Below are 14,367 nucleotides of genomic sequence, written 5' to 3' on the forward strand. Positions count from 1 at the left end.
TTGAACGACCAAGTCTATATAATCCGAACAGTCTTGTGGGGGATTCACTACTTGGGCTAAAACGTCTTTGAGCTCTCCACGTAGACCTCTATAAAACAGCGTAATCCTTTTGTCCTCAGGCCATTGAGTTTCCACTATTAGTCTATTGAAAGATGCAATATAAGCCAAAAGGTCTTGATTACCCTGTCGCAACGAAAGAAGCTCATTGTCCAAGGCCTGCCCCTGTGAATGTCTTGCGAACAGTTTTTCCATACTAAGCTGAAAGGCTTGAAAATCATGGAGAACCGGATAATCTTGATTAACTAGAAGGATCGACCAGTCTGCCGCATTGCCACTAAGGTACGAAAGTACAAAAGCTACTTTTGCTTGATCAGTTGGAAAGGCTGCTGGCCGGCATAAGAAGTGCAACCGGCACTGATTGATAAATACTGCAAACCTCTTTGGGTCACCAGAAAATCGTTCGGGCGGAGCCAGAGGTACATTCCCAGGTAGGTTGATCTGCACTGGATTCATAGAGGATGTTGAAGGAAGATTTGCCCCTGATGCGGGTAACGGGGTCTGTCCGGCTTGTGACTGTAGCACTTGTCTAGCAAGATTGTCTGTTCTCTCCTTGGAAATAATTAGTTCCCTTCTTAGAGCATTCGTTTCCTGACGAGCTGCATGCACTTCTGCCCTTAGTTCCCCAAGTACCCGGGCTAGGGGGTCAGTATCCGAGGTTTCCATAGCGCCTGGGCGAGAGTTTTGCGGTAGGCTTTGCGTTCTGATCGCTCACCTGATTCTCGCAGAGGCGCCGGTCTTGACTGGGCGACTACCGTATCTTCAAAGGTGATGTGCAGCACCCGGTTGGCTCTTTGGGCTGGACCTCTGTGCACTGTATGCCTGACGTGTAGAGTAAGATGTCTTAGGTAAGTGAATGCCGAGCTCTCCATCTGCCTCGGGGCAGGGTGCTGTAACCAGTTTCTTCACTGGATAGGTAGCGCAGGCCTCTTGACTTCAGAGGACTGCTGTCCGTCGTTTACTGCACGAACGGTAAGTTTCGAGTCATTCAAATGTCTTTAAAGTCTTTAGTAATGATGTCTCTTGTTTTGCAGGGTTCCGGCGATGGCGGATGACGGGCTGAAGTGAGTTGAAGATGGAGCCCGTGTGATGAATAGAAGCGCCTGGAAGCACGTAAGTAAGCGCTTGTTGCCTGCTTCACTATGCGCTCTGTCTTTTTATTTTGCAGGTACGAGTTTGGAGCGGCTGCAGGGTGCCGGAATACCCACTGGATTAGATGTGGAAAGGAGTAATGGCACGTGAGTATTAAAGTTCCCCAATGTCTTTAAACGCACCTTGTTTTGTCTTTCAGATGCCGGAATGCAGTGTGAAGACCTCCGGAGCGCACAAAGAGTAGGTAAGCCTTTGCCTTTCAGATGCCGGAATGCTAACCTGTTCTTTCTTGTCTTTATAGGTGTTGCTGAAGACTGGATTCAGGATGGTAAGCCTTTGCCTTTCAGATGCCGGAATGCTAACCTGTTCTTTCTTGTCTTTATAGGTGTTGCTGAAGACTGGATTCAGGATGGTAAGCCTTTTTCCTTAGGCCCAGGACCGGATGCAGAAGACACGATGAGCGTTCTGCTGCAGAGGTTGCAGAATAACGCAAAGCAAGATTCATCCACCGGGTGTGGTTTAAATAGCCTCCTGTAGTGCTTAGGTGTCTCCTTCCACAGCCACGCCTAAGTAAGAAAAGAGTTCCTGGTAAGAAAAGAGTTCCTGCCTTCCAGAAGAGTTCCAGTGTTCTGAATCTAGGGAGTGGCTCCAGCCCCACCCAACAGGAAAAGTAGTTCCAAACAGAAGAGGATCAGAGGCTCAACTGGCAGGCAAGTAAGCAGCATGGTCTGCTCAAGGTAAGTCCACCCAAGCATTATGAGCCCGGGCTTCCAGCGCTGGGACTGGGCATATTTATGAGCCTGGTGCCACTGGCGCCAGGACTGGGTCCAAAAGGTCCCAATTGGGACTGGTTGGCACTCGGAACCTGGGTTATGGATCTGCTTCCAAGGGAGTTGGGAAAACCCTGACCTTTTGGAAGCAGAGATCATGACACTAAAACAGGCACACCCATTTTGAGTGTTAAACAAGATTTCAGCTTGCGAAGTGGAAGCTCCCCCGTCCCCTCCTTCAGCATATTCACGTACCGTTTGATCAATGGAGTCACTGGAGTCTCTGGAATCCATTGCATCGGCACGCTGATCCGCTGCTGCTGATAAAGTCATATGACTGAATATGTGGCAGTCTGAATGTTCGGGGGTAGAGAGAAACCTCCGTAACCTTGCTCTGGAAACGGGGGACCGCAGGCTAGTGCTGGGTGTGTAATGCTTTGCCAGGTCCATTGCTGAAAAATTTGAGAGTGCGAAAAGTTCACCGGACTCTCACCGGACTCTCACCGAACACTCCCAAACACTCCGCGACGCTCCGCGTGGAAGTGAGGTTTTTATCACAGTGCTCCTCCTTTCACAAGTAGAGGTAGTAGAGTTACTGCACCACAATCCTGCAGAGGGTCAGCCACATAGAACACTCCCAAACACTCCGCACCGCTCCGCGTGGAAGTGAGGTTTTTATCACAGTGCTCCTCCTTTCACAAGTAGAGGTAGTAGAGTTACTGCACCACAATCCTGCAGAGGGTCAGCCACATAGAACACTCCCAAACACTCTGCGACGCTCCGCGTGGAAGTGAGGTTTTTATCACCAAAAGTATAACCAAATCAGCAATCAATGTGTGCCTTGAATTGTTCTTTTTCTGTATTGGTGGGTGATTTAAAAAGAAAGCTGTGGGAAATTGTGACTGCATATTTTAGTGTTATCTATGTGTTGGTGCCATTACGGAAGTCATTTTTGTTCTTGTGTGCCCACAGCATTGGTGGCTGATGTTTGTCTGTTTGGCAAATTTGGTGTAAATAAATATATATTCTTACTACACACTGGCCTGGTTCCTAGTCCATTGTGACAACGGCTATTTGTTGAGGTTGAGTGCGAGACGGGCTGGATGCCTTACCAAATTAAACATTAACAAAATAATAGTGATTTGTTGTGTGCCACTTTGATTGGGGGGAAACGAACTCCCTAAATTGAGTATGACCGCTTAATAAATCATGAAAAAACTGGGGGCTCGTGCCAAGATTGGCAAAGAGTTTTCACTTGAGACAGTCCAGTGGAAGCAGACTATTCAGTTGGGTATAATTGCACTGCAGTGGATGGAAAGTTGTGTTGCATTGTGAAAGCGCCTTTCAGGCCTATACCATGGGTTCCAGGGCGGTGTATAGATAAAACAGTGTTGATTTGAGTTGTCATTGTGAGTAGAAACTAAGCATGAACAGGGTTGAGATTTCAGCCCTTGTATAGAGAGCATATTAGGTGCAGAACATATTTCAGAATGAGCACCATGGCCAGGAAGCACCTTCTATCCAAATGGTTTATTAAAAGTGAATGGGTAGAACAGGAGTATGAATCTGGCAAGCTAAAATGATGCAAGAGTTTACCTCTGCAAATGTTGATATGGGGCAGTATATGACACAGGCCAGCAGAGATGAGCACATTAAAATGGCTCAGCTCACAGCATATATGTACTTCCATATGATGATCATGGAAGAAAGATACCAAGATAGTGTAACCTCTGTGCAAAACCAGTCTGAGCTTTTGGATCAAGCACAGAGAGAGTTGAAACAATTAGAGGAAAAAGCACAACAGAGCCAACATTCAGAGTTGAAATTAGAAAACATTATTCAGCAGCTAAAAGATGAGTTAGTGACACAACAGCAAGCAAATATAGAGCGAGAGGCTCAATTTTCTGCACTGAAAGGGGAGTATCAAGAAGGTGTTGAAAACCTGAGCGCAAGTTAACACAAATTAAGTGAGCAGGTTGTTCACAATAGAGCCTGCTCAGAGGACATGTTTTGCATTTCAAACTCAGATTAAACAACTGAAAGCTGAAAATAGCCGGTTAGTCATTAGGGATGTCAATTCTCAGGATGAATTTGGTCAGATGCGCCAAGATCTGAACACTCTGAAACAACAGAGAGAGCAGGTCAGTGAAGAGAATAGCAAATTGAGTAAAGATAATAGTGCCGTGTTTCAGGAAGTTGATCAGTTAAGGACAGACATGGAGAAAAGTGAGTTATGTTCTCAGGAACTGACTGACACAAGGCTAGAAAATGAAAAATGGTTGGAACATGTGAGACAAGCAGAGTTTGACATAGAGCAGACAATACAGGGCAAAATTGCACATTATGAGGAGATTAGTCTCCTGAAAAAGAAGAGGCCTGAATATGCCCAGACAATACAAGCCTCACAGAAGGAAAATGAGTCGCTTTCTGTGGAGAACAAGGGACTCAGTGACCGATTATTGACACAAAATAATGCGTTAGAAGCTACTCAAGCACTTGTATCAGAGTTGAAAAGTCAGGCCTCCATATATCACCAAGAGATAAGGGATGAGAAAAACAAATCTGAGAGATCAGAAAAGGAAATAGCCAAATACAAACAGGCTTTGAGGCACCCTTACCAGTTAGAGTATGGAAAGGCACCCTCCAATCACGGAGTGATGACCCCTTTACCAGGGACCTCAAGCCAACTCACCACCTCATATCACAGGGTGCTGCTAGCTTCATGCCTGCCAGTTTTCAAGAACAGAGAAATATGAGACAGCTGGACCCAACCAGACCTAGTCCAACTGAGCCGTAAGGGCAGTCCTTATCAGATATTGAGGGGTATTCATCTCTACCCAGATTTTAAAATACCCTAGTATATACGTCTGATGAGGAGGGTTTCTATGATGAAAATATCAGGGAGTTGGTGGCAGAAACTAAAGTTAAAAAGGGACCACCTGGTTTGCTTTGCAGACAGAAAAGAACCAGAGTTCAGGCTTCAAAACAGTATTTTAAAAACCTTTACACATTCATGGAGGTGGGGGGCATTTTCGACCGTACCTGGAGAAGGGATGAGGAAGATGAGTAATCCCCTGTGAGAAAAGGGGAGAACAAGGGAAGTGACCCTGAGAGCCCGCAGCACCACAGGGGAGAAGAGACCAGACCCCATCATTCTGGGAGGGGTTCCCAGTCTCATAGAGGCAGGGAGTGCCTAGAGGACAGGGAGTTGACTACCAATAGTAGCATGATTAAGTAAGAGGGTGAGTGGACTCAGGTGCAGCGGAAAAGAAAGCTTTGCAAACAGAAGAGCGGTCTTGTGAAAGACCCAATTCTGTAGACAAAGGCCATAAAGAGCTCTATGATTACTACCATAAGAACACCAAATACTCAGTATGGGAGCATCTAGAACATTATGACCAAATGATGACTACACTTGGTATAAAAAATAATTACATTTCTATGGAGTTCGTCAAATGGACATTCTCCCTGGAATACTCCAGCTTCTTTCCTGGGCTGGAGGACCAAGATCACCAAAGATGGTCCACATATAAGGCGGCTATCTTAAAGCATTTCTCCATTCACCGGAAACCCTCAGGAGGCTCGCAAGGTGGCCTACAACCTGCAGTGTGGGGAAGACAAAGCACCTAGATGGATTGCGCAAGAGCTCAAGCAGGCATTTGCACAGACCTCTAGGCGGTTGAACACCAATAGCCACGAGTTCATTAACACTAACTTCCATGTGCTCCTGAAATACATTATGACCCAACTGGTAAGGGACTTCCATGAGTGTTGAACCCTGGATTGGGTGATAGAACAGGCCACCCGGATTTATGACGTACAAAAGCCCTCTTAAAATAAAAATAACCCTAAAAACCCCAAACTGTCAAGCACACCCGCTGCGGCAAAGGTGGCAGAGGTGAAACATACCCCCATATTGGACTTGGAGATGGGAGTGCCTAAAAATACTCCTCCTGTTAACACTAATAAGCAGAATGAGAAGCAGAGGAGATCCTCTGATCCAACCCAATCAGGTGGTAACCAGGCAGGGTATCAGACAGACGTTCCATCTGACCCTGCCACCTATGTCCGTCCAAGATACAAGGGTAACAGACCCATCTTGGGGTATGTATGGACTCCCCTGGCACAAGGGAGGGCAAGCAGGTAAGTACTGTCCCAGGAAACCTCCCTCCAAACTTCCCTCAGAACCTTCCTCAGGAGGGAAGATATATTCCACCCTCCCCTCATTTTCTTTCCCAGATACCTTTCAAACCCTAAATTCCGGAACAATCCTCCTCTCTCTCTCTCCCCACCTTCAGGACGATAGATTCCCAAATCAGGAAGAAGGGAGACCAAGAATGGAGGGTTAACAGGGAAACTCCCAATACCCAAACTACTCTGGGAGAAGGGACAGCTACCCTTGCCAGGAGCAGCAAAGGTATGAATCCAGACCCCCCATAGCAACCAGAAAGGATGTCTCAACTGGAGCATCAGGTCCAACACTTAACACAGGACCTGGGCTGCATGTTGAGGGCTCAGCAGAGCCCTTAAATGGCAATTGCTCCCCAGAACAACTCGACACCTGGGTCTGGTTCCCCAGAACAATGACGGGAAGAAACCTCCAACAACCAACAGGTTCCAGAGGAGGGGCAATGGGGGCAAGGGAGATGCATAGCCCTAGAGGAAGCTTCCTTTCTCCTCAGAACAAAACCCCTGGAGACCTCTGAACCTGAACAAAAATCCCCCAAAAAATTGGAACCTAGGGAACAGAGGGTAAGTAGGAGAAATCAAGAGCCAAAGAGAACCCACTTTATGGAGGAAGTCCGTTCGCATCACCCCGTTCGAAGGGGAAGAACCCCTGGTGGATTCAAGGAAGAAAATAATTCTCTTTCAGGGATGGACGGATACCTCCCAAGGAAAAATGGGTCCCAAAAGACCCTAACATAGACTGGGTAAGTATGGAAACTGACCCGGAGCAACACATTCTGAAACACCAACAATGTCACCCAGATGACCCTGGAAGCAATGAAGTATTCTCCCCCCAAAAAGGTTTGGGTAATTGTCTCCAGGACAAGGGTGGCAGCCAAGGAACAGGAGAAAAAGGGGAATTCCTAATCCCACATATATCCGGTTGCAAAATCTTCTTTAGAGATTCCTGGACTCCGAAACAGAAAACTGTCCAAGATCACACAGTGTCAGATTTCAACTTAAAAATGTTTACTGCCCATTTTCTTGGTCCCCTTAAAGAGAGAAAAGGAAGATCTGATGCCTCCATCAAGGTACAGGGTCAATGTGCATTATCTGCGCTGGTGGATACTGGATCCCAAGCCACCCTCCTTTGAAAATGTCCTTTGACCAACTAAATTCAGGAGGGGGGGTCAGCAAATTCCCCTCACGCCTCTTTCTGGACAACTCCAAAACTTCGATGGAAATTATATTTCTGTCAAAGGGACGGCAGATCTGGAGATCAAATTTGGGCAACGTAGGGTGAGACACCCGGTGATAGTCGCCACTCCAGAGGGCACACCTTGTCTACTGCTTACTCTCTGTTCTCTCTCTGTTCTCTCCTCCTTTCCCTTCTCCCCTTTCCTATATCCTCCCCTTACTTTCCTCTATGCACTTACTCTATCAGAATTGTCCCTGGATCTACTATGATAGCAACCTTGTTTGTTTCCTCCAGACTCCCATTACTGTTTTTTTCCTCCCCACACCCCTCCAGCACTATCTGAAATATCGTCAGGCCTAGTATGATAGTCACTTGTTGTTCCTCCCCTCCCTTTCTGCACCCCTCTCACTCACCTTTTGTTTTTCTCCACCTCTACCAGAAATGTTGTCAGGCCGAGTACGGTAGTCGCCTGTCTGTTTCCATTTCCTTCCCACTCTCCCCCTCCCTTCCTTATCTATGTCTTAGCTCTTGCACTATCTGAAATGTCGTCAGGCCGAGTACGATAGTTAATTTCACATCCTTACTGTTATTCAACCTCAAAAATTGACCAAACAGGAGGTTGTCATGAAGTGTTCTAGGGTGGAAGCTGTCATATCTTAATAAAGAATTCCTATCAGTGGGTTTATGGAAGGGTTTGACTTGTAGAGTATTGTTAATGGTATTCAATGAAATCATCAGGTCTAAAAAGTCAATCTTATGTCTGTCATAGTGGATGGTGAACTGTAAGAATGGATTAATGCCATTAAGCCAATCGAAAAATGCCAGTAGTTGTTGTTCGTCTCCGTGCCAGATCATTAGCACATCATCGATATGCCTTTTCCATAAAATCTGTTGATGGCGGAAGGTATTGTCCTCACTGTAAATACTTTGTTGTTCAATTGAATCAACATAAAGATTGGCCGAGGTGGGGGCCATGGCTGAGCCCATGGCCGTACCATGTATCTGTTGGAAATAATCATTGTTGAATTTGAAGTAATTTTCTGTTAAGGCTAATGAGGTACAGCAAAGTATGAAAGAATTAGGAGTGATACCTGGTGTACGTTTAGCAAGCAGCAGTTCTTCAATCATGTCAAGAGTGGATGACTGTGGAATCTTTGTATATAAAGAAACAATATCCAAGGTGACCAATATGTCTTCACTGCTATTAAAAGGAAAATGTTCGATGAGGTTGATGACACTGGTTGAGTCTTGTATGAACGAGTGCATCTCTGTCACATAGCCCTTTAAAAAGGAATCTGCAAATTTAGCTAGAGGTTCCAGTAAAGAATTAGTACCTGATACTATTGGTCTTCCAGGTGGATTAACCAGAGTCTTGTGGTCCTTGGGTAAAATATAAAATTCAGGGACTCTCGGATCACTTTTGACCAGGAATGCACCTTCTTTGTTCGTAATCCATTTTCTGTCTCTAGCCTTCTCTATTAGTCCAGTTCAGACAATACTCTCCGTTCAAAGACCAAAGACTCAGGACTACGACTGAAGATAGGGGGGCAAAAAGTGGACGGGTTGTGAAGACCGCTATTAACCTGGTCCGTATCGAACGGATTGTCCTTGAAGTATTGTTTCAGGTGTATTTTCCTGAAAAGACTCTGTACTTCAAGGCGTGAGTTGAACCAGTCATAGGTAGCAGTGGGAATAAACCTAAATCCCTTTTCAAGCACTGTTTTCTCAACCTCAGTGGGTATGTATGAGGAGAGATTTATTAATAGGCTGTGTTGCTCCTGGTCCCCCTGGGTTCGTAGTCCCATGTTGATATGTCCTGGTCTAAAAAACCAGCAGAGGGACCACGTCCTCGTTGTGTTAGATGCAAATTCTGAGCTCTGCGTCTATTGTTACCATTGCCCCTGCCTCTGCCTGAGCCTCGTCTTTGAAATCTATAGTTCTCTCCTATCAAGGCCAGCGCAGTCACTGGTTTTGACTCCCTCCTCCCTGTTGGCTTCAAGATCATCTCCAAGTCCTGCCCTAACCTTGCTGGCAGTGGGGTTGCCCTGATCTTCCCTGAGTGGGTCTCTTCTTCTCTCATACCCACCCAGCCATACACCTCCTTCGAGAGCCTGGTCATCTCTCTCCAATGGTCATACTGGGGTGCTTCCTATCATCCATTTCCCTCTCTACCTGTGGTGTTCCCCAGGGGTCCAACCTCTCGCCCTAGATTTTCAATCAATACCTGTCAACTCTCGCCCTGCATTGCATTGCCATTTTCTGCTCAGATTTCCAGTGCTACGCTGACAATACTCAACTTATCTTCAGGCTGCCCTCAGCCACCTCCTCGCCCTCTCTTATCTCTGATTGCCTTACTGCCATTCAAGGTTGGTGTCCCGCCAATGATCTTTGTCTGAATGCCAGCAAGACTGAGATCCTCCTCATCTGCACACCTTATCATCCTTTCCCCTCACTCTGTGGCAGGCCTCCCTTGGCCCTCCTCCTACCCCCAACTGCGAGGCTAATAACCTCAGGGTCATCTTTGATTCCACGATTTCCTATCCCTCTTCAGAGGTACTCTGCCTTTCCGCTCCTTCCCACAGAAGCTCATGGTCTCACAAGCTATTGTTCTCTCTATGTTGAACTATTGTAACAGCCTCTTTCTAAATCTACCTGCCTCTACTCTCCACCTTCTGTAACTAATCCAGAACAGGACTGTAAGACTTGTCCTTGGCCTCAAGCCCTGGGATCGTATCTCTCCAGCTCTAAATTCTCTCCATTGGCTCCCAGTGGATCCAAGGATTAAATTCAAAACCCTCTGCATTGTCCACAAGGCTTACTGGGGCCTGGGTCCAAAATACCTTCAGCTATCCCTCCGCAAATACCTCCCCTCTCGAGCTCTTCGCTCCTCTACCTCTAACTCCCTCAGGGTCAGTCGTTTTTTTCAAAGAAACGAGCTAGGGGTAGATCTCTGTCTTTGGCTGGGGCCTCCTTCTGGTACAGCCTCCCTACCACTCTAAAACTTGAGGAGAACCATCTCTGGTTCCGGAAGCATCTCAAGACCTTCTTTGCGTCTGCCTTTGCCCGCCCCCCTATCCCCTGCTGATCTGGTCTCTCTTGGCACCATGCACCTGGCCACCCTCTATCCTCCAGGCCCAGGTTCTTGCTCACCTTGCCACCTTCCCGCATTACCTCCGGGCCACCCCTTGCACTGGGGTCTGTATTTGTACCCATACAGCTTCCCCTTTTTTCCTTCCTGCACTTATCTGACCTACCCTGTCTGCTGCCTTAAACTCAGCACTTGCCACTTGGTGGCTGCACTACCACTTTTGTTGCTTTTATTATTTATTTATTTATTATTATTTATTTTGTTCTACTTTTGCTCCGGACATTCCACTTCCCTCCCTAGCTTGCACTTTTCCCCTCCGCGTCTGCCATGCACTTGCACGTTCTCAATGTCACTGGGCCTAGTAAAATCGTTGTTTTATTCTCCCTTGTTCCCCTCCATTGCCGTGTCGTGCTCTGAAACACTTGTGTATGAGCGCGATAGAAATAAAATATCAATTCAATTCAATTCCCACTTCCTCCCTGACCATTGCCATTATCTACAGGCCACCTGGCTCCATCACCCTGTTCCTCTCTGAATGAGCTGATTTCCTCTCTTTTCTCCTCACATCCACCTCTAAGCTCCTTCTCCTAGGTGACTTCAACATCCACCTTAACTCCTCTCTCACAGCGTCCACTCTCTTCCACGACCTCTGCATCTTGCTTTCCCTCTCTGTTCTCCCCTCTGGTCCTACCCACTCGGCTGGACACACTCTCAATGCCTTGATCCACACTGATCTTTTGCTCCCCACCCCACTCACCTCCCTCCTCTCCTCTCACCTGGGTCCTCTCTGCCACCCGACCGCACCTCTCCCAGTTCTGCCAACCTTGTTCATGGACATAAGCCAGATGAAACGAGCGTCAGCTGCTGCCTTTGCATCCACCTTCACCTCCCCTCTCCCCCACCGCAGACTCTACCTCTGACTTCCCTCTCAGCAACCTTCATCTTGCCATCACTAACACACTCAACATTCTTACCCCAGTCATGAAGATCCACCTGAAATATGCCGCCAAGAATAACACCTAGTACAAGTCTCAACTTGCAGCCCTGAAAGGCAATCGCAGAGCTGCAGATTGGAAGTGGCAGACCTCAGTCTCACTGTCATGATCTCTGCTTCCAAAAGATCAGGACTTGCCCGGCTCCCTTGGAAGCAGACCCATAACCCCGGTTCCGAGTGCCAGCCAGTCCCAATTGGGACCTTTTGGACCCTGTCCTGGCGCCAGTGGCACCAGGCTCATAAAGATGCCCAGTCCCAGCGCTGGAAGCGCCGGGCTCATAATGCTTGGGTGGACTTACCTGCAGCAGACCATGCTGCTTACTTACCTGCCAGTTGAACCCCTGATCCTCTTCTGTTTGGGACTACTTTTCCTGTTGGGTGGGGCAGGAGCCACTCCCTAGGTTCAGAACACTGGAACTCTTCTGGAAAGCAGGAACTCTTTTCTTACCTAGGCGTGGCTGTGGAAGGAGACACCTAAGCACTACAGGAGGCTATTTAAACCACACCCGATGGATGAATCTTGCTTTGCGTTATTCTGCATTCTCTGCAGCAGAACGCTCATTGTGTCTTCTGCTTCTGATCCTGGGCCAAAGGGAACAAAGGCTTACCATCCTGGAATCCAGTCTTCAGCAGCACCTGTAAAGACAAAGAAAGAACAGGTTAGCGCTACGGTCTTCAGTGGCAGCGCATCTCTTACCTGGTCCATCGGCTGTCACCAATGCCTTGCGCTGCATTCCGGCATCTGAAAGACAAAGGCTTACCTACTCTTCGCATGCTCCGGAGGTCTTTGCACTGCATTCCGGCATCTGAAAGACAAAAGCTTACCAGCTCTTCGCACGCTCCGGAGGCCTTCGGCGCTGCCTCACGCATCTGAAAGACAAAAGAAGGTGCGTTTAAAGACATTGGGCAACTTTATTACTCACGTGCCATTACTCCTTCCCACGCCGAATCCAGTGGGTATTCCAGCACCCTTCAGCTTCTCTAAAGCTCCGAACTTGTACCTGCAAGATAAAAGGGACAGTTAGTGCGCATCGTGAAGCAGGCTACAAGCGCTTACTTACGTGCTTCCAGGCGCTTCTATTCCTCACGCGGGTTCGATCCTCAACTCTCATCAGCCCGCCATCCGCCATCGCCGGAACCCTGCAAAACAAGAGATATCATTACAAAAGACTTTTAAGACATTTGAAGTGCCGAGAACTTACCGTTCGTGCAGTTAACGACGGACAGCAGTCCTCTGAGGTCAAGAGGCCTGCACCCTTATCCAGTGAAGAAACTGGTTACGGCACCCTGCCCCGAGGCAGATGGAGAGCCCGGCGTTCACTTACCTAAGACATCTTACTCTTCGAGTCAGACATACAGTGCACAGAGGTCCAGCCCAAAGAGCCAACCGTGTGTTACACATCACCTTTGAAGATACGAAATTCACCCAGTCAAGACCGGCGCCTCTGCGGGAATCAGGTGAGCGTTACAGAACGCAAAGCCTATCGCAAAACTCCCACCCACGCGCTATGGAAACCTCGGATACCGACCAGCTAGCCCAGTTACTTGGGGAACTAAGAGCAGAAGTACATGCAGCCCGTCAGGAAACGAATGCTCTAAGAAGGGAACTGATTATTTCCAAGGAACGAACAGACGATCTCGCTAGACAATTGCTACAGTCACAAGCCGGACAAACTCTGTTACCCGCATCAGGGGCAAATCTTCCTTCAACATCCTCTACGAACCCAGTGCAGATCAACCTACCTGGGAATATACCTCTGGCTCCGCCCGAACGATTTTCTGGTGACCCAAAGAGGTTTGCAGTATTTATTAATCAGTGCCGGTTGCACTTCTTATGCCGGCCAGCAGCCTTTCCAACTGATCAAGCTAAGGTAGCTTTCGGGCTTTCGTACCTTAGTGGCAATGCGGCAGACTGGTCGATCCCTCTAGTTAATCAAGATGATCCGGTTCTCCATGATTTTCAAGCTTTTCAGCTCAGTATGGAAAAACTGTTTGCAAGACATTAACAGGGGCAGGCCTTGGACAATGAGCTCCTTTCATTGCGACAGGGTAATCAAGACTTTTTGGCTTATATTGCGTCTTTCAACAGACTGATAGTGGAAACTCGATGGCCTGAGGACAAAAGGATTACGCTGTTTTATAGAGGTCTACGTGGAGAGCTCAAAGATGTGTTAGCCCAAGTAGTGAATCCCCCGCAAGACTGTTCGGACTATATTGACTTAGTCGTTCAGATTGACCACAGACTGCAGAACAGGAAGGCCGATCGTTCCAAGTTTGATGCTCAAGTATTTTCCAAACCACCAACTCCTACCAAAGGAGTAGACTCTGGGGAACCCATGCAAATAGGGGGCCTGAAAGGACCACTAAGACAAAAGGAGCGGGAAAGGAGAAAACAGCTGCAATTATGCCTCTATTGCGGAAACTCGGGGCACTTTCTTCGAGACTGCCTGGTGAAACCAGCCAAGAAGGCAGTAGGAGCTGCAGTTACCAGGGTCACAAACTCTGAGCAGGGAAACGACCTCGCCCGACAAGAATAGAGGTCCTCTTGCCGAGCGTTAAAACCAGTTCCGTGACCTCGCATTTCGTGATACCTATGGTCCTCATTAGCCCTGAACATCCGGATCAATTACATGCGATTGAAGCTTACGTCGACAGAGGTGCCATCGGCAATTATGTGGATCATGAAATGGTTTTAAGGATGAATCTGACTCTTTGTCCAAAGGCTGTAAAGGACGTCATTACTACGGTGGATGGTACGGAGATAGCCTCCGGACCAGTAACGCATACCACCCAAGAAGTGACGCTAGTAAGTCAAGATGGACACCATGAGAAGATCGTGTTCGATGTGATCAAGGCCCCCCAGTTCCAGATTATTCTAGGAATTCCTTGGTTAGAGAAGCACAATCCTCAGATCGATTGGCGAGCAAGAACAGTTCAGTTTCCAGAATGTGTCTCTACTTGTCACCCTCGACCTGGTGTTGCACTGGCAGCAATTTCCTTG

The sequence above is a fragment of the Ambystoma mexicanum genome, chromosome 2q, assembly GCF_040938575.1.
Source record: "Ambystoma mexicanum isolate Mex_15411 chromosome 2q, UKY_AmexF1_1, whole genome shotgun sequence".
NCBI classification, from domain to species: Eukaryota; Metazoa; Chordata; class Amphibia; order Caudata; family Ambystomatidae; genus Ambystoma; species Ambystoma mexicanum.